The sequence below is a fragment of the Monodon monoceros genome, unplaced genomic scaffold (genome assembly GCF_005190385.1).
Source record: "Monodon monoceros isolate NGI ecotype Baffin Bay Population unplaced genomic scaffold, NGI_Narwhal_1 Super_Scaffold_17, whole genome shotgun sequence".
NCBI classification, from domain to species: domain Eukaryota; kingdom Metazoa; phylum Chordata; class Mammalia; order Artiodactyla; family Monodontidae; genus Monodon; species Monodon monoceros.
The window spans coordinates 5168292-5188467 of NW_021703773.1; positions in this window are offsets into that span (position 1 = coordinate 5168292).

Sequence of the window (20176 nt, forward strand, 5' to 3'; positions counted from 1 at the left end):
GGAGGCCCACATACCACTAAAAACTGTTACATACGGTATGTTCTGTCCTCTTACCATGACAAATGCCTTCATAATGGCAAAGTTGAAAAATATGTGTAAACGTATGTTTTTTATGACTGTATGTTAGTAAAATACAAAACAAAATGGAATTTAATTATTATTGCACATATTTGAGGGTTCTGCGGGTTGGAGGGTGGCATTTGAATGATCAACAAAACAGACATACGGTATTCACAACTGATATGTTTATTTCACAAAAATTCATTTTTTGCTTTCATTTAAGTGAAATCACTAATAAAATCATTGTCGAGTAATTTGTGTTCTATTGAGATGAATGATATAAAAGATTTTTTTAATGTTATTGTCCTCAGATGTACAAAATTTGAATATATTATCATTAAAAATGTAACTGAAAGTAAGTATAAAAAGCTGAAATGGGGCTTCTCTGGTGGCACAGTGTTTGAGAGTCCGCCTGCCGATGCAGGGGACACGGGTTCGTGCCCCGGTCCGGGAAGATCCTACATGCCGCAGAGCGGCTGGGCCCGTGAGCCATGGCCGCTGAGCCTGCGCGTCCAGAGAGGGCCTCCGCAACGGGAGAGGCCACAACAGTGAGAGGCCCACATACCGCAAAAAAAAAAAAAAAAAAAAAAAAAGCTGAAATGTTTTCACATATGCTTTCAAAGAAGTTATTTTTCTCAAACATTCAAAATTATTTTAAATTACATAAATGCATGTTAAAATTAGTAGGTATGATCATTTTAACTTAGAATTCTTTAAATAAAGCTGAAGAACTTTGGACGGAAATTTATCTAAATTGTAGTAAATATTCTTATTACAAAAACAATTCTCATTATGAGTTTTGAATGTCCATGTCGTTGTCAAGGCAAACAATTGGTATGCATCAGGCAACTTGCGTCTAGACCAAACTACATACAACTTCAAGAGAAACGTGAATTATTTAACATTGCAAAATGTTCCTCACACACACCACGTGCAAATGTGGCAAATACCCCTCCAATCCATGGGTGTCTCCAGAACACAAAGAACAACAACAACAAAACTGGATGTTAGGAATTCTGGGAAACAATTCCTATGCAATATTCTTTGCATTGATGCAATCTGAGAAGAAGAGTTTAACCGATTAACTCATTCGTCAATTGTCCTTCCTCTTCCCTAAGTGCCCCCGCCATACTAGTCCTCTCAATGCTACCTTGCGTTCCAGCAGCAGAGTGGAGAAGCATTTCCCTGGAGTCCAGACAGTGTTAGGGAGTGAGGTTGCACAGGGCCCAGGGAAGTGCCAAGTGCCTTGGTCCAAAGGCAGTTTTGCTCATAAGGTCACTTTCTTCTATGTCCCAGACATAGAAAGGCCTTTCCTGAGCACCTGGATTAACTGAAGTGGTGTCCCCTCCCCACCCAAGTCTTACTCTATCCCATCATCCTAGATGCTTTTCTTCATAGCCATGGACACCACCTGATAATACAATTCTATCTCATTTGTTGGTAGCTTATTATCTTTCTCCCCTACCTGTGGACTCTGTCACGTCTACTTCACATTTTCAGCCCTTACAAGAGAGTGTGGTACACGGTAGGTCCTGAATAACTATTTGTTAATAGTTGAGCATCTCCGACCTTATAATCCTAGAGTTACCATAACCATGTACATTTATTTATGTGATGCATTCATGCCTCCGCAGTGCCTGCTCATCCAGGCTCTGGTGAGATGCCCAGAACCCATCAAGTAAAAGGGTGTAACTGGGGCTAAGAGAGGTTACTTAAGAGGTTTGTCAGCGTGAGCCAGTGATAGAGCTGGGGCTTGAAACCAGTCTCCTAACCATAAAATTAGGCTTCTTTCTTGGATGCCACTAAAGTGAAGAAGGGTCTTCCAAGGTTTATCCCATTGCCTTGAAATGTACACACGATGGGCAGCTCCATGCATTTCTTCCCCTAGAGGGCAGTGACTGCACACACATAGACATCTCACAGATTTGGTCCACTAGAGGGTAGTGATGGGTGGCCACATCTTCACCTAGACTTTAGAAGACCCTCCAGATATGCTGATCGCACCAGATCTGGACTATAATACCTGTTCCATAGATCTCATTAGCTCTATGTTTCCTGAAAGTCAGGAACTTCCTAGATGGACCCCTTGCCTTTACCCCATCTTTTTCCAAGTAGAAAGTTCGAATTTAAGCCAATCTGTCTCTGCTTCTTTCTGCTTTTGGATGCCTTATTTCTGAGTCTCCGTACTACTGACATTTTGGGCTGGAACACTTTTTGTTGTGCAGGGGCTGTTCTGTGCATTGCAGGATTCTCAGCAGCGTCCCTGGCCTCTCCACACTTGTTGCCAGTAGTGCCCACGACTCAATCCCTGCTCCACACGCACACACAGTTGTGACAATCCAAAGTGTCTACAGACGTGCCAAATGACCCCAGGAAGGGAGAGGCGGAATCACCCTCTCACCCTGGTCTGAGAACCACTGCTTCAGGTTGGTAAAGAACCAAAAACCAAACTGCCCTTGGAATAGATGTCCTGGAATCTAGTTGCCAACAGAGACCGCTGAGGAGAAATTCACACACGTTCTCAGCACAGGATCTCCTGATTTTCATGTGTTTCTTCCAGCGACATTTAATTTTTTTTTTTTATCATCTCCAAATGGCAATCTTTTGCAAATTAAGTGGTGTTTATCCTCCTGGCTGTGAACTCTAAAAGGAGTGCGAGGTTGTTTTTTGGGTGTTGTTTTTTTTTTTTTTTTTTTTGCCTGCACAGTTCTTCGTCCCTGGGACTCATTTCTCTCTCTTTTGTTGTTGTTTTTCTTCACTTGGCCTCCCCCTCACCAGACAGGCTTAATGACTGCAATCATCACATCGCAGGGCAAAGCGGTAGGCAGCCACCCACGCAAAGGGGAATCAGACGGTTCCTCAGAGCCCTTTTTTCTTTTGTTTTCTCAGGCAGACTGCAGTTTTGTCTCTTGGCTCTCGCTGAATGAAAAGAATCTTGAAACATCGTGTGGCCGCAAACGGCTTGGTGAAGGAGCGGTAAACAGGAAGTCAACAGCAAAGGAGAAATAAAAGTGATCGTCAATTAGGCTGCTAGAACGACTTACATCCCCCCAGGCATCTTTGGGGAAAGCTGGGCTGCGATAATCAGGCCAAGCCATCCAGGCCCTGAGCAGAGCTGCAGGGAGACCTGCTGGGAGCCCACCAGTGCCGTGAGCGCCAAAGACCTTCCAGGAGAGGCAGAACAATGCCGCCCACATGCCTGTGTGGAGAGCTGCACAGCCAGGATGCAGACTTTGCCATGGCCATTCTTTACCCTTCCCTGGACGCAGATGAAAGGCCACGCTGTGAGTGGCGGGTACAGTCGCCCTGGCATTCCCGCTTCACATCTGGCTGCTAGAATTTCACATTCAGAAGCAGACAACCCACAATGTTCTTGAGACGGGCGGGCACTGGGATTCCAGCTGTGGCCCGGAGTCCATTCCTTGGGACCCTGGCTGCCCCTCCCGGCTTCTGTGCCCGGTATCCTGACCCCACGGTGCCACTCTGGGACGGGAATCACTGCCACGCTGCTTTAGACCCTGGTTCATCCGTCCTGGGAGTCTTTCCTGAAAATAGCATTACAGAATTTGGGGGATGATATAGTGACTGCTTTGCTGTCACTCTTAAAGGGAAGGGATGCCTCCCAAAAGTGAGAAAGAAAAAGAGAGACGGAGAGATACACAGTTCCTTGTGAAATGAGACACCAGCTTGTGCAGACAGGGAGTTTTCTAAAAAAAAAGGATATGGGAGGTGGTCGGAAGGGTAAGAACCATATTCTGAGACCAGTTTCTAAGGCTACCTGGAGAAGGCACGGTATGTAACGTATAGAACACTGTGATTATAAAGTAACTCCCTCTCCAGTCAAAATTCCTTTGATCCATTTATTTTGTCACGGATTTTTCTGCAAATACAAACATGGAAGTAGCCCAGGCTGTGTTACCGTGCAAAGGTGCAACTGCGGAGAGCGGGGCCAGTTTTCAAGAAAGCCCCTGAGAAGACTCATATCACCCAGGATGTCAAACAACAGGATGGTGGCAGGGTCTGACCTCAGGCCTCCTGAACTAGAGTCTGAAGCGAGTTGCTGTCCAAGAGTTGACACCTTTGTGACTAGATGGAATTGTAGAGATCCTGCCGGGCATGGGAAGGTGGTTGGTCTCCAGCTTCTGCTTAAGCAAAGCTTCCCGTCTTCCTGGAAACACTCTTGCTGTCTGGGCCCTAGGCTGCTGTGACAGAACCACTTGCAGGAAGCAGCCATTGCTGCCCTCCTCCGACACTGCCCACAGAGGGACTCCAAGGGGGAGGTTTTATTAGCCTCTGCATGATTCTCAGCCTTCCCTGCAATCAGTCCCAGCAGGAGTCGGACAATCACGAGTATATTACTTTGCAGAAACTTGAATGTCTACAGGGTTAACACGGATACAGACTCTGCTGGAGTGAGGAGGGCCTCTTAGCAAAACTCTCATTTCCCAGATTAGCTAAGAGTTAAGACTTGACCCAGCCAATCATCATGGACAATTAATTAGTGAATCAATGGATGAGAGCCTCTGCCATGTGTCTGGACTGTGTTCAATACTGTGGGTATCAAAGAAACCAAAACACCGTCCGGGCTTCTGTAAGGTTACATCCTAGTTTGACTCACGGAGCTAACAAACTGCAAGGCTGAGACCACATAAGGCCACTTGATCGATCTGGCCCTCAGTCAGCTCCGGCCCGAACATTTGTGTCATAGAGCTTTGGTACTTTGTTAAATAATACCTCACATTGTTATTTAGTCTGTCCTATTAGGTTATAAACTCCTCCCGGGTAGAAAGCACAACTTACTCTTCTTAGGGTCTCATCACACACACACACACACACACACACACACACACACACACACACACACAGTGATATACACACATTAGGTGCTCATTATGCTGGTCCTGAATGCTCCAGTAAGTATAATCGTGTGGAACAGAATATAATTGCAAAGGGAGTTTGTGTAAGGGAGCAATCTGGGTGGCCTGGGGCAGCTGGAGGGAGATTTCACGGGAGATGCAGGAGGCAACTGACATGCTATGGTTCTCTTTTTTCCTTTCAAGAGTAGTGACTAAAGATAACATTAAGAAATGTATAAAAGCGTACATATCCATCCTAGAAAATTTGTAATAAAAAAATAAAGAATAAAATGCAAATCACAGGTAATTTGACTCCCCAACATTCACAGGCAGAATATATAATTATAAACCGTAACGAGTGCTATGAAGGAACAGATAAATAAGAGAATAAATAACGGAGGACCTGATCTAGAATAGAGGAGGCCTCTCTGAGGATGTGACATTTAAGCTGAGACCTGAGGGTGAGCAGGGTTTAGACAGGTGAGGAGAGAAAAAGAGGGAGAAACAGTCAGGGTTAAAGGATATATATTTTTTAAAAGGTAAATTATGACTCTATAGAAGTATAAAATGAACATGTACCAAAGATTTTATTTAACTCATAAAGTAATGAGGGAACCAGTAAGATGTTACAATTCGTTCAAAGGAGAATTCAAAGTACCACACTTATCAATTAGGAATATTGAAATGAAATACAAATAGACGTCAAACTGGGTGCAAGAAAATTCGCTGTCTCTCCCTTGGACAGAATTCACTGGTGTATGGAAAGTAATCATTTGCATTTTTCTCAGTTATCTACAACTTATAGACCTGTAAACTAGCTCAGAGAAAAGGAAAGATGTAGATAACCAGGATGGTAAACTAGTCAGGACACCCATGAATCCCCCCCTCCCTTCACACGCGCACACCATTTCAAAGCATTTTGCAGTTTTTGCTGACATGTGCAAACGCCCTGGGGAAGGAAAGACCTTAGCAGAACTGAAAGAAGAGAATGTTACTGGAATGTAATGAGCAAGAGAGTGGGTTGAGACTGGGGTCATGTTGTACGTTCTGGGTTGTAGCCTGCTTTTTTCATTTAACAACATAGGATAAACATTTCTCCATATCACTGAACATCCTTTTGAAGCACAGTTTTAATTAGCTGCACCGTGTTCCCTTGTAGTGGACACACTGCTGTGTATTTACTAACCTCCCCTTTTGTCCATTGAACTGGTTATCACTTAATATTCTCGTTCATGAATCTTTGTTTTCACACATATTCGATTATTTCCTTAGGTTAGATTTCTGTACATAGAATCTCCAGATCAATCATGATTTTAAAAGTGTTAATTCACAAAAGTTGCTTTCAAATGAAATGTTTTAGGAAAATACTGAGGCATGGAGAGGTCGAGGCTCTGAGATTAGCTAGAAGACCAGTGTAAGGAGGAGGGGTGAAGTGGGAAGGGTCTGACCCATGCAGAGCAGTGGGGTGGAGAGGTTGTCAGCAGTGGGAAGCGTTGAGAGTCTGGGTTTGTAGAGTCCAAGGGGTGCAGGAGAAGATGACTCCAAGGCTTTGGGGTTGCTTTTGCCTTAGACGCCCTTTGGAAATGGGCATATTTGGAGGAGAAACTGATTTGAGGGAAGAGGACACATTTAATTTTGGACGCGGAGGGTGTGGCATACCCGTAGAGCAGCGGTCCCCAACATTTTTGTCACGAGGGACTGGTTTCTTGGAAGACAATTTTTCCACAGACTGGTCCATGGCCCGGGGGTTGGGGACCCCTGCCATACAGCATGCCGGAGCATGAAGAGGTAAGTTTGGGAGCCCTAGAGAGACCCGATGGTTACAACCAGCAGACGGGGGTGGGGCGTGGGAGGGGACCCCCACACTCAGGGGTGCCCGGAGAACCTAGCAAATAAGCAAGCCGGCAGGGAGAGAAGATGAGGGGACGTGCCCGGGAGGCAGGTAATTAACATTGTCAAGTATTGCCTGAGGTCAGAAAGGACAAGGACTAGGGAAAAAAAAAAAAAAACCCACATCGTGTTTGGCCAGAAGAAAAGTCACAGTGGTCTTGATGAGACATTTCCATAGAATTGAGGGCAGGGGAGTCAGCGGTTAAGGGCAGAGAAGATGGAGACAGTGAGTGTGGCCACAGTGTGGAGGATTTTGGCAGCAAAATGAACAGGAAAGTCTGGAAATTAGCTAGAACGGAGTTGCATCCAGCATGATTTTGTGAATTTGCGTCTTGTCCATATTCCAACCCAGCATCTTCCGGCCACCTCTCCACATCCCCTGCCACAGTTTCCTCCGCTTATTTTTCAATCCCAAGTATTTTTTCAACCACAGAGGACAGATGTGGCTTCCTATGATGAGCACTTAACACAGAGCGGGCACATAGTAAGTGCTAAATAAGTGTTGGCTATTGTTATTATTTTTATTAATCATGAGCCCTTAGGAAAAAAGATATGCAAACAAAAGGGAAGAAAAGAAGGCCAGGGAGGGGGAGAGGGAGGGGATGAGGTTAAGGAGGGGGTGACATCCTTACCAGGGAATCTTTAGAAACATACTAGGCTATTTTTCTTTTTTCTAGATCTATTGTTGACTTAATTCTAGATATACTGTTTCTATATATGATGTCCTATCCTAAGGAGTCTGCACTTTGTCAGTTTGCATGTAGATTTGAGACCCTTCTCAAGGATCTCTTTCTGCAACTCGTTCATAGCCTTGAGGTCAGTCTGAGTCTTAGGTTTGGTCCTTCCCCTTGGAACTGTGGAAGAGAACAAAGGACAGCTCCCCAAGGGGTGAGATTTGGGAAGAGAACATGAAGAGGGGAAATAACCAAGTGCCCAATGTGTGAGCAACTTGCAGCAAATGCAAGGGATAGAGGAACCCAGGAGCCCAAGCCTTTGGGGCTGGACTGAGGGACATCACAGCTTGTCATCAACCAAGAGGATCTGGGCAAGACCAAAAGCTCAGAGGGTTCTGTTTGTAGGTGACAGTGAAGAAACCATGTGGGCCAAGGAGCAAGGGAGCAGGTCCTACTTTTCCTGTAGCAAGATGGCAGAGCTAAGCCACACTGCAGCAGAGATGTGCAGAGAAGATGCAATTCATTTATTTTGTTTATAACTTTGCTGGTCTTCCCCCTGAGCCCTCTTCACCCACTGCTTAGAAGAGGGAAAGTAACTAACTGTCCAACATCATTTAAATCTTCAGTAACTTAAACAGTCCCTTGGGGTAGAGTTCAGTGTTTCAGGGATAAAAACATCCTTCCTCCTCCTTCTCACCTGAAGGTAGCCTCTGGGATGCAAAGGAAGAGCTACTTGTGGCTTACACGAGGGAGGCCCTCAGACGTACCCTCAGCATCCTTGGAGGTCCAGTGAGCTTTCCTGTGTCTTCCTGGTTGCTACGTGCCCTCCTGGCCTTCTCAGGTGAATCAAAGACAATTTAATATGCAACCTGACCTCTCTCGGCTTGACCAGAGCTCAAAGCACTTCCAAATTTGACCCACATTGATCCCAAAATTGACCCAGCTCTCCTGTTGCTGTGTATCCCTCAGAGGACTGTCTGTGACTGCTATTAGGTCCCAGTGCCCGGATTCCACTCTGCAGCCCTGGCTACAGAGTCACCCTTCCCAGTGATGATTCTTGACTCTCTCCCAGCAATTTCTTTTCAGTAGCCCTGCCATTACAAAAGCTGACTGTCTCATTGCTTGATTTTATAACTGGGCTAAATGTCAGCCTGGGGAAAACAATCCACTCTTAAGGCTACCCTTAATAATGAGAAATGAGGCCCCAAATTCCTCTGCATTGACTGAGGCTTCAGACCAAAGTGTTTGAACTGACCAGTTGTCCTGGCATCTGGTGGAGATGGCTTTGTTGGCCAATCCTGAAAACCTGCGAGGTCTTTTATTTCAAGCCCTCTCAACTCTGCTCTCAATGAGGATGGAAACTGTTGCATGTGGAAATTGCCTGGGCGACTGGGGGAAACGTTGGCAAAAGAGAAACTTTCCAGTTCTTAGCTTTCAAAGTGTGCACTGTGCCATATGTCATGAGGTAATACAGATTCTCTGAATGGGGGCGTCACTGCCAATGAACGCAGTGACTTGACAGTCAGCAAATACAGTTCTAATCACTAATCAAAGGCAAAAGAAGAATTGCCAAGAAAGAGCAAAAGAGCAGGCGAGTTAGGCATCGAAGCAGCACAAAATGGAGGGACGGCTGCCCTCGAGCCCAGAACTTCACTTTGTTTAGGAAGAGAAAATAGGCTTGAAAGTGTTCCTGAAGCAGCAGTCTTCATGTGAACAGATACCATCTGGAAATCAACAAAACTCAGGTTTTGTTTTTACAGATTTGAACTGAAAACCAGTTCCAGCTAGGGAATCTCAAATCTCAGAAGGCTCCAACAGGGCACTAAGCTATAAACAATCATTTAGCAAAATCCGCAGTCAAAATGACAGACACAGGCTGTTGTCTTCTTCTCTGTATTTAAATCAAGAGATGAGGTCAGACGTGACCCAGTGTGTGGAGATGTGATAGTCTGCTGATGCATTTTTAGTAATTTTTAAGCCATAGACACCAGCCTCAGAGGCAGGCAGACTCTATCTTCAAGACCCTTCATTCCACTTAAGTACCTAACATCCTTGCTCTGGCCCCCTCTTCCCCTCTCTGCCCCCCAAGATCACAGTTCTTGGAGGATAATGATTTAATGGATTTATTAGTGTTTTTCCTCAACCACCCTGCCTTTTCCCCATATTTGCCTTTTAACAAGTCTTTTTGGAGATAATAATACCTTTAGGGGAATTCCCTGGTGATCTAGTAGCTAGGACTATGAGCTTCCACTGCAGGGGGCACAGGTTCCATCTCTGGTCCAGGAAATAAGATCCCACATGTTTTGTGGCACAGCCCAAAAAAACCCAAAACAAATAAAACAACAACAACAAATACCTCTACAACAGTTGTCTGAATTGTGGGAATTTTAGGCAGTAACCTGGCGGGCTTGGGCGGGTGGGGTGAAGAGAGGGACTGCATTTTAAGAGTTGATACATTTCTCAAATCTCCACTCCACAGACATTCGCCGCCTGCACGTGGCCGTTCTGGCTTGAGGCTGGCTGTAGCTTCCTTTGGCTGGGCCTCTCATCTCCTTCCACATCCTGGCAGGTGTGAGCAGGAATAGCTGTGAAAGTCTTGTTTTCCTGTACAGCACAGAGCATGGTCGAGCCTACATTGGTGGCCGAGAGCAATTAGTACAGATTTCCCTGGGTAACTGGGTGAAAAACAGGCCCCATGTATAATTCCCTGCCTGCATGTGGCTATTTCCAAACAAATTTCCCAGCCAGAACACCTCAGCTTCTCAGACAGCCCCATGTCTGGCTTCTGTCTCTGGCCCTGCCCTGAACTGGGATTCAGCGAGATCGCAATTCCATGGCTGCCCAGATGCACTTTGGTGCTTCCTGCTGCTTCACGCTGGACTGTGGGGCATCCCATGCTAGGGCAGGTCACAGGCTTGTTAATTAGATGGAAAGCAAAGACAGACAGGATACAAATTTTCCTAGAGAGACACCAGCATGGTGTGACGTCAGTACTATTTCCAACTTTCAGCGGTGATTATGGCCGCTACGCTTTCCTGCTTCCTGAGGACAACAGTTCAACCTGATTTTCAGCACAATTAGAATGAACTGTTTTAGACAAAGCCAGTATTAAGGGTGGGAGCGGAGGTGGGCCTTAGAGCCACAAGGCACTGATTTTTTCATTGATTTCTCAAGGGGGCGCTCATGCAAAACTGCAATTGGGAGCACACAGAATTTCCTGTTTTTGTTTTATTTGTAGGCAGGGTATATTTGCATGATACTTTATTGTTGGCAAGCACTTTCATGTTCATGATCTCATTCGACCAGAATCATTTGAGGTAGGTATGGTGGGGATCAATCTTTCCCTGGGTTGAGTGAGATAGCTGAAGTTCAGAGAGCTCCCACAGGTAGTAGTGAAAAGGTAGGATGAATTCCAGGTTTCCTGACTCCTAGATCCTATTTCTACTGTATCAGCTTCCCCTCCTTTGGGAATCACCCTGCCCTCAATTCATTTGGTTTGGCTGTGGTAGAACCCACCATGTCCCTTACTGAAGAGATGGAGCTAAAGCCTGACCAATCAGAGTATTCTATTATCCCAGCCACTATGATTGGCTCAGGTATGAGCACATGACCTAGGCTGGCCAATCACAGTCTTCTCTGGGTCTTTTGTTAAAGCATTTGGGAAAGATGTACTCTCTTTCTCTGGATCCCTGCTGATATGAAGCAAGAGTCTGACTAGGAATGAAGGCAAGCAGAGGGAACCAGAGCTGATGGACAGAGTCCTATGTTATTATTTAACCCATTCATCAGCTGTGCCTGAAACTCTTCAGTGAGCCAATAAATTCGTTTTTTGCTTAAGCCAGTTGGAGTTGTGTTTATGACACTTGCAAATGAAAGGAGTTATTGACTAATAAAACTGTCGATTCTGTTTTTCCCAGAATTAGGAAATTACCTCTTTAAAACTGTTTATTTGTAGTATGCTTTATTCCTTCCCACACACAAAAGAAATTCTGAAGCAGTTTATAAAAATAAATACGAAAAATAGGCGATTAGACAAAATAAATAAAAGGGAAAGTTTAATACATAAAATACATGTCATATGTGTATGTATAGCACAATCTTTATATGAAGTTGACAAAATTATTTTTAAAATTATAATACCAAGTATTGTTGAGGGTGCTGGGAAGTGGACACTAATGACAGAAAAATGATAAACTGGTGCGAACTTTCTGGAGAGAAATTTGACAGTGCTTATTCATATCCAGTGCTTGTCCATAACAGATAATCAGAATGCATTGGAAGGAAATAATTAAATAAAAAAGAATGCATGCAAATATTTAGCTATAAGAATTATTGTTACTATCATCCAAAATTGGAAAACAGTCTGAATATCCAGTGATAAGTTATGGGTCAAAAAAGAAAAATATGTCCATCCCTTGGAATATCATGTATTTACTAAAATAATGATGTGGACTTTCATTTACTGACCTGGAATAATATTCATATATTATAGGGTGACTTTGGACTAGCACATCTACATTTCCCCTAGGCCACAGCAAGTTTCAAATAATTGTTCACCCTTAACCCTATGTTTTAAAGTCAAACAAACAAACAAAAGCCTATTTATTGGTTGGGGTAATTAAAAAGGGAGAAATATAGAAGTGGCAAAAATTGTCCTTCTATTCTCACAGTTTGGGTGTTCTTGCTTGAGTCAAATTCAGCTTTCCAGAGATGTGTGGTTAATTATTCCCTCTTGGACCACGTACTATCTACACACTCTCCATTTTTCAGACACTTGACTAGTATTGGGAGATTATTTATTGTCAGTGAGTTGGGTCTCAAGCATCACCTATTCTAGACCAATGATTGCCAAAATATATATATGCTCAAAACAAACCACTGGGCTATAAGAAGAAACATTTAGAATTTCTATTTATAGCTAATCCCTTTTTATTTTCTATTTCTGATATGTTTTATAATGTATATAATATAACTGGATAGTACATAACAAATAAGAAAACAAAGATTGTTAAAATATTTTTGATGATAAGGATGTGTTCTGGTTATCTATTGCTGTGTAACAAATACACCGGAGAGTTAGTGGCTTAAAACACAATTTAATTTTGTTCACAATCTTGTAGATCAGAAATTTGTGAAGGACTCAGCCTGAGCAATTTATCCCTCCCCCAAACAGCACCAGTTGCAGCAGCTCAACTTGATCTAGAAGATCCACTTCCATGATGGTTTATTCACTTGTTTGGCAAGTTGGGAGCTCAGCCAGGGCTGTTGGCTGTAGGGGAGGGGAATGTCTCAGTTCTTTGCTATATGGCTTTCCCGTTGGGCTCCTTGGGGTTCCTCATGAAATGGAGGCTGGATTCCAAGAGGGAATGTTCCAAGAGACAGGAAGTAGAAGTTGTCTGTCTTTTAAGGCCTGAAGCAAGAAAATACCATCATGTCACATCCATTATATTCTGTTGGTCAAAGGAGTCCAAGAGTCCATCCAAGATTCAAGGGGTGGAGGCAGAGACTCCATCTCTCAGTGAGTGATCTGGCAAAGCATTTGTGCCCATCTTTAATCCATTACATGGTATGCAATCACAAATGTCTGAAAACCACGAATTTACGTAAATAGAATATGTACCAGCAGCTCTATCCTGAGACTGGGGCTCAGCTCTCTTGTGTAAGAAATTCCTGGCCATCAGAAGCTGGTCTGCTCCTACTGATGCACCTCCCCAAAGCTGTTTCATTAGGCTTTTCTCTTAATGGCTTATTTACTCCAAAGGCATCGTCAGAAGAATATATGCAGGATAATGTAAGGAAAAATAGAACCAACTCTTATTGGCACTACTGCTTTATCTTGCTTAGTGAAAGAGTTTGACTAACAGTAGAAATAAATCAGTTATCTGGTCAGGTGTTGGTGACTTGTAAAAAATTTCTCTTTTAAAATAGTATACTTTAAACCAAATTATATTGAATATTAAGCTAAATATAGTCAGAATGACGTTATGACTTGAAGGGCTATAATTGTAACAGTGTTCTACCAGAAATTCCCCAGTGCACAGGCTAACACCTGGCTTCCTTTCTCATTAATCAAGTAAAACAATTGCAAATAGAACTTTAAGATTTCCCCTAAATAACGTAATATACTCTTGAGGAAGATAAAGTGGCTTACTAAACAGAATAAACCCATTTTGTAAGAAAATGTGTGTGAGAGAGTCAAGAATAAAATTTTTTTTCATTATTTATGATCCTAAATTCTGGAGCTAAGAAGAACGGATCCTGAGAAGAATCTGTTGCTTTCCTGAGCGGGGTGATGTGGGAGGGTACAAATTAGTAAAAGTGAGATAATAAGAAGGTTTTTGTTTTTGTTTTTTTCCATGAGAAAAGGAAGAGATGTTGGAAGGAGGCAAAAGCAGAGAGGATGACTTGTTCAAAGGTGTGGGTGGAGGATAATTTTCTTATGTGGGCTGCAGGGAATCTCCTCCAGGTCACCACAAAACCTTCAGTAAAACCTGTGTTATTTGGCAACTCTTTTTTGAAAATTTATTTTTATTGAGGTAACACTGATTTACAATATCATATAAGCTTCATGTGTACAACATTCTATTTTGACTTCTGTATACAGTACAATGTGCTCACCATCATAAATTTAGTTTCTGTCACCATACAAGTTGATCCCCTTCACCCATTTCACCCTCTCCTTCACCCCTTCCCCTTTGGTAACCACTATTTTGTCCTCTGTATTTATGTGTTTCTTTTTGTTTGGTTTTGTTTGGTTATTTTTAGTTTGTTTATTCATTTTTTTCTATTTCATATACGAATGAGATCATACAGTATTTCTCTTTCTCTGTCTGACTTATTTCACTTAGCATAATACCCTCAAGGTCCAACCATGTTGTTGCAAATGGAAGAAATTTATATTTTTTAATGGCTGAGTAATATTTCAGTGTGTGTGTGTGTGTGTGTGTGTGTGTGTGTGTGTATCTCACATCTTCTTTATCCATTCATCCACTGATGGGCACTTAGGTTGTTTCCTTATCTTAGCTATTGTAAATAATGCTTCAATGAACATAGAGGTGCATATATCTTTTTGAATTAGTGTTTTAATACTCTTTGGATAAATACCCAGAAGTGGAAAAGTTGGATTATATGGTTGTTCTATTCTTAATTTTTTGAGGACTCTCCATAGTGGCTATACCAATTTACATTCCCACCAACAGTGTATGAGGATTCCTTTTGCTCCACATCCTTGGCAACTCTTGTTATTTTTTTGTCTTTTTGATAATAGCCAATCTAACAGGAAAGAAGTGATATCTCATTGTGATTTTGATTTGCATTTCCCTGATGGTTAGTGATGTTGAACAACTTTTCACATGCCTGTTGGCCACCTGTATGTCTTCTTTGGAAAAATATCTATTCAGCTGCTTTGCCCACTTTTTTTTTAAATTTTCCATTTCTTTTCTTTCAAATTTAGTTGTTTTATTTATTTATTTTTGGCTGTGTTGGGTCTTCATTGTTGCACGTGGTCCTTCTCTAGTTGCGGTGAGTGGGGGCTACTCTTCATTGCAGTGCATGGGCTTCTCATTGCAGTGGCTTCTCTTGTTGCAGAGTATGGGCTCTAGGCATGTGGTCTTCAGTAGCGTGCCGCATGGCTCAGTAGTTGTGGCTCACGGACTCTAGAGCACAGGCACAGTAGTTGTGGCACATACGCTTAGTTGCTCTGCGGCATGGGGGATCTTCCCAGACCAGGGCTTGAACACGTGTCCCCTGCATTGGCTGGCAGATTCTTAACCACTGCGCCACCAAGGAAACCCTCTTTGCCCATTTTAGTACAGAGACTGAAACAGTAATCAAAAAGCTCCTGAAAAATAAAAGTCCAGGATCAGATGGCTTTACAGGTAAATTTTATCAAACACTTAAAGAAGATCTAATACCTATCCTTCTAAAACTTTTCCAAAAAATTGAAGAGGAGGGAATGCTTCTTAACTCATATTAGGAGGCAAACATCACTCTGATGCCAAAACCAAAGACAACACAAAAAAAGAAAATTACAGGCCAATATCTCTGATGAACATAGATGCAAAAATTCTCAACAAAATATTAGCAAACTGAATACAGCAATACATTAAAAGGATCATACATCATGATCAAGTGGGATTTTATTCCATGGGTTAAGGATGGTTCAGCATCTACAAATCAATCAACATGATACACCACATGAACAAAATTAAGGATAAAAACCATAAGATCATCTCAATATATGCAGAAAAAGCGTTTGGCAAGATTCAACACCCATTTACAATAAAAAAAACTCAATAAAGTGCGTATAGAATAAATGTACTTCAAGATAATAAAGCCCATATATGACAAACCCACAACTAATATCATACTCAATGGTGAAAAACTGAAAGCTATCCCTCTAAGATCAAGAACAAAACAAGGATGCCCATTCCTGCCACTTTTATTCAATGTAGTATTAGAAGTCCTTGATGGAGCAATTATGCAAGAAAAAGAAATAAAAGGCATCCAAATTGGAAAGGAAGAAGTAAAACTGTCACTATTTGCAGATGACATGATTTTATATGTAGAAAATCCCAAAGACTCCACCAAAAAAACCCTATTAGAAACAATAAACAAATATAGAAAAGTTGCAGGATACAAAATCAATATATAAAACTCTGTTGCATTCACAATTCCATTTACAATTGCAACAAAAAGAATGAAACACCTAGGAATAAATTTAACCAAGGAGGTGAAAGACTTGTACACCAAAAACTATAGGACATTATGTACAAAGACTTGTACACCAAAAACTATAGAACATTGTTCTTCAAGAAACTGAAGACACAAATAAATGGAAAGACATTCTGTGCTCATGGACTGGAAGAATGAACATTATTAAAATGTCTATATTACCTATAGAAATTCTTTTGGGTGTTGGATTGTATTCTTTGGGGAAAATTTGGGGTGATGTTGACATGCACTGAAGGCAGATCCAGACCAAGAACAAGAATAACCTAAGGAATTTCAAGTCACTTGTGAGTAACATCAGAATAGGAAAAGTCTGAGATATATACATGCACCAAATTATGACAGTTACTATCTCTGGATAGTGGATTATAAATGATATTTCTTTCATTCCCTCTTCATTTTTGTATTTTAAAATTTTTCTATGAGTTGGGCTGTGTAGAGGAAGTTATTTTGAAACACACGTGGGCTTTGCAATCAGACAGGCTTATATTAGAACCCAGCTCCACTACTTCTGGAATTTGTGATTCTAGATAAGTTCCTTGAACTTTTAAAGCCTCAGTTCCCTCATTCGTATAACAACGACTCATAGGTAGTTGTGAGGATTAAATAAAATAATCCGTGTAAAGTTCTTCAAACGGTGCCTTTGAACTGAGTAGGCATACAATAAATCGTACAAATTATTATTGTTTTTGGTAAGTAAACTTTGCTGATAGTTCTCAGATCTTGAAAATGATCAGCCTTTCTACTCACTGCCAAGAAGTTAAGGCAGCACGTGGCCTTGTGGCTTCATCATCTAATGAACAAGCAGAAGAAACTCAACCAAGTTTTATCTCTACCATATAAGTCACGCAATCATCACGAAGAAAAACCTTTCTGAGCACCTACTATGTGCAAGTTATTTAAGTTCTCAGACGTTAGACCCCATCCCTATGACCTTCATCTTGTAGCCAGGTCACTTCTGGTCACTAATGCTCAAGTGTCTCAACTCCTAATTAAAAACACTTTCAGAGTAAGCTATACTTAGGATGGGCCCACATGGTTTTAATTCCCAGTGAAGAATACACATTACATTTCAGGACTTCTACACTAGCCAAAGCGTTCTGATGTGGGGTTTGACTCCCTTGGTGCTGTCATGTGACAGGCTTTTTGATGTGGTCTCTGTTCCAGTAAGTTAAACTCTGGCATCTCAGAACTGGCGCAGCCTGCCCGGCTACAGATGAATTCTGAACGCAGACTCAGGCTGAATCTGCATGCCTGTGGGTGGATGGGACCACAAAGGCCATGGGGTTAATTATCTGGAGGCTGTTTTAGTGCAGGCCCCACTCTTCAAGTTTTCCTACTTGCTGCTGTGTAGCTTGGCTGTCTAAGACCGTGCTCCTCAAAGCATTTTTGGTTTTTGACCTCTTGGCTGGGAGAAAGAAACCCCTCTGAACCCTGCATGTTCCTGCTTGAGGCTACAGAGGCAAGCTTACTGGGTTTCACGAAACTTTTCACTGCTCTGGATGAGGTCTGCCCTGAAATGCCTGGTGTTTATTCATTATAGTAAGTAAATAAATAAGTCGTGCTTGAAACAAAAGCACAGGCCTTGTTAGACGTGACATGCTCACACCATCTGGGTCTCCTCTCCTTCCAGGCACGTGGAAGACAAGACTGCCCAGCCCTCTGGGGTTTGGTGGGGCAGTGTGACCAGTTTAGGCCAACAGGGTGTGAGCTGAGGTGACACCTGTCACTCCTCCGCATTGAAGAGCGGATGAGACGTCCAACCTCTCTCTTCCCTGGAGACCAAAGGAGTCACATGTTCTAGATGTTAGAGCTACAGATGGTAGAGCCTCCATCAGCCTGGATTCTTGAGTGACTGATGGAGTGGAATTTTCCCAATACACATACCCACCACCCTTGACTTGGTGACCGACATGTATCATATGCAAGAAATAAATCTTTTTGGGTTCAACATTGGATCTGGGGGCTAATTTGTTATCACAGAACAATGTAGCCTATTCTAACTAATACAATTATCCCATAAACATTAGTAACATAGAAAGTGGTATACAGATCACCTGTTGGACCTGTCATTGGGAGTTGGCCAAGGCTGTCTATGGTGAAAGGTAGAGGACTAAAGGAACACTCTCAAGGATGAGCAGTAGTCCAGGTGATGAAGTTCAGGGCACCTGCAGTCTATATTGGGAGGCCTGGAGGAAGGCAAAGGTGACACTCAGTCTCTGGAGGTGCTCATCCCAGGCAGGCCAGACTCCAGGCCAAGGTCAGCCAAGAAGAGCATCCCAACCCCAAAGAGAGGAAGCATTCCCAGTAGACTTCTTACCCTGCCCTCCTTGGTTCAGAAGCTGTGTTTGTTGGCAGGCTGCCTTTAGGGCCCCCAGAAAGTGAAAAAACATTCATAGGTCACTTTAGATGTTCACACAAGATGTTCGACTGTGATGAGATTTTATTTACTAGTCTGTATTGATTTTCTTTGCACAGGCCCCTGAGGGCCAACCATCCAAGTGGGAGTTAAGACATACTCACACAGACCCCATCTGAGGTTCTTGGAAATGCAACGTGAATGATTAACAGTCCCAGTGAAAGGAGGGTGTGGCTGCTCTTTCCATTTCTAAACCTGAAATTACCCAACTGCCATATCGAAAGTCAGGAACTTTTCAGTAACCTGGATGGAGAGGGACCTGGGAAGTGAATGAGGGGAAGCTTCCGCCCCGCTTTTTTTTTTAACGGAGACACTGGTGGAAAAATGTTTTTTTGTTTTTTTTTTAATTTTTTAATTTAATTTTATTTATTTTTTTATAAAGCAGGTTCTTATTAGTTATCCATTTTATACATATTAGTGTATTTATGTCAATCTCAATCTCCCAATTTATGCACATGACCACCCTCTCTGCCACTTTCCCCGCTTGGTGTCCATACGTTTGTTCTTTACATCTGTGTCTCTATTTCTGCCCTGCAAACTGGTTCTTCTGTACCATTTTTCTATGTTCCACATATATGCGTTAATATACGATATTTGTTGTTCTCTTTCTGACTTACTTTACTCTGTATGACAGTCTCTAGATCCATCCATGTCTCTAAAAATGACCCAATTTCGTTCCTTTTTATGGCTGAGCAATATTCCATTGTATATATGTACCACATCTTTATCCATTCGTCTGTTGATGGGCATTTAGGTTGCTTCCATGACCTGGCTATTGTAAATAGTGCTGCAGTGAACATTGGGGTGCATATGTCTTTTTGAATTATGGTTTTCTCTGGGTATATGCCCAGTAGTGGGGTTGCTGGGTCGTAATTCTAGTTTTAGTTTTTTAAGGAACCTCCATCCTGTTCTGCATAGGGCTGTATCAATTTACATTCCCATCAACAGTGCAAGAGGGTTCCCTTTTCTCCAGCATTTGTTGTTTGTAGATGATGTTCTGATGATGGCCATTCTAACTGGTGTGAGGTGATACCTCATTGTAGTTTTGATTCGCATTTCTCTAATAATTAGTGATGTTGAGCAGCTTTTCATGTGCTTCTTGGCCATCTGTATGTCTTCTTTGGAGAAATGTCTATTTAGGTCTTCTGCCTGTTTTTGGATTGGGTTGTTTGTTTTTTTAATATTGAGCTGCATGAGCTGTTTATATACATTGGAGATTAATCCTTTGTCCATTGATTCGTTTGTAAATATTTTCTCCCATTCTGAGGGTTGTCTTTTCGTCTTGTTTGTAGTTTCCTTGCTTTGCAAAAGCTTTTAAGTTTCATTAGGTCCCATTTGTTTATTTTCGTTTTTATTTCCATTACTCTAGGAGGTGGATCAAAAAAGATCTTGCTGTGATTTATGTCAAAGAGTGTTCTTCCTATGTTTTCCTCTAAGAGTTTTATAGTGTCCAATTTTACATTTAGGTCTCTAATCCATTTTGAGTTTATTTTTGTGTATGGTGTTAGAGAGTTTTCTAATTTCATTCTTTTACGTGTAGCTGTCCA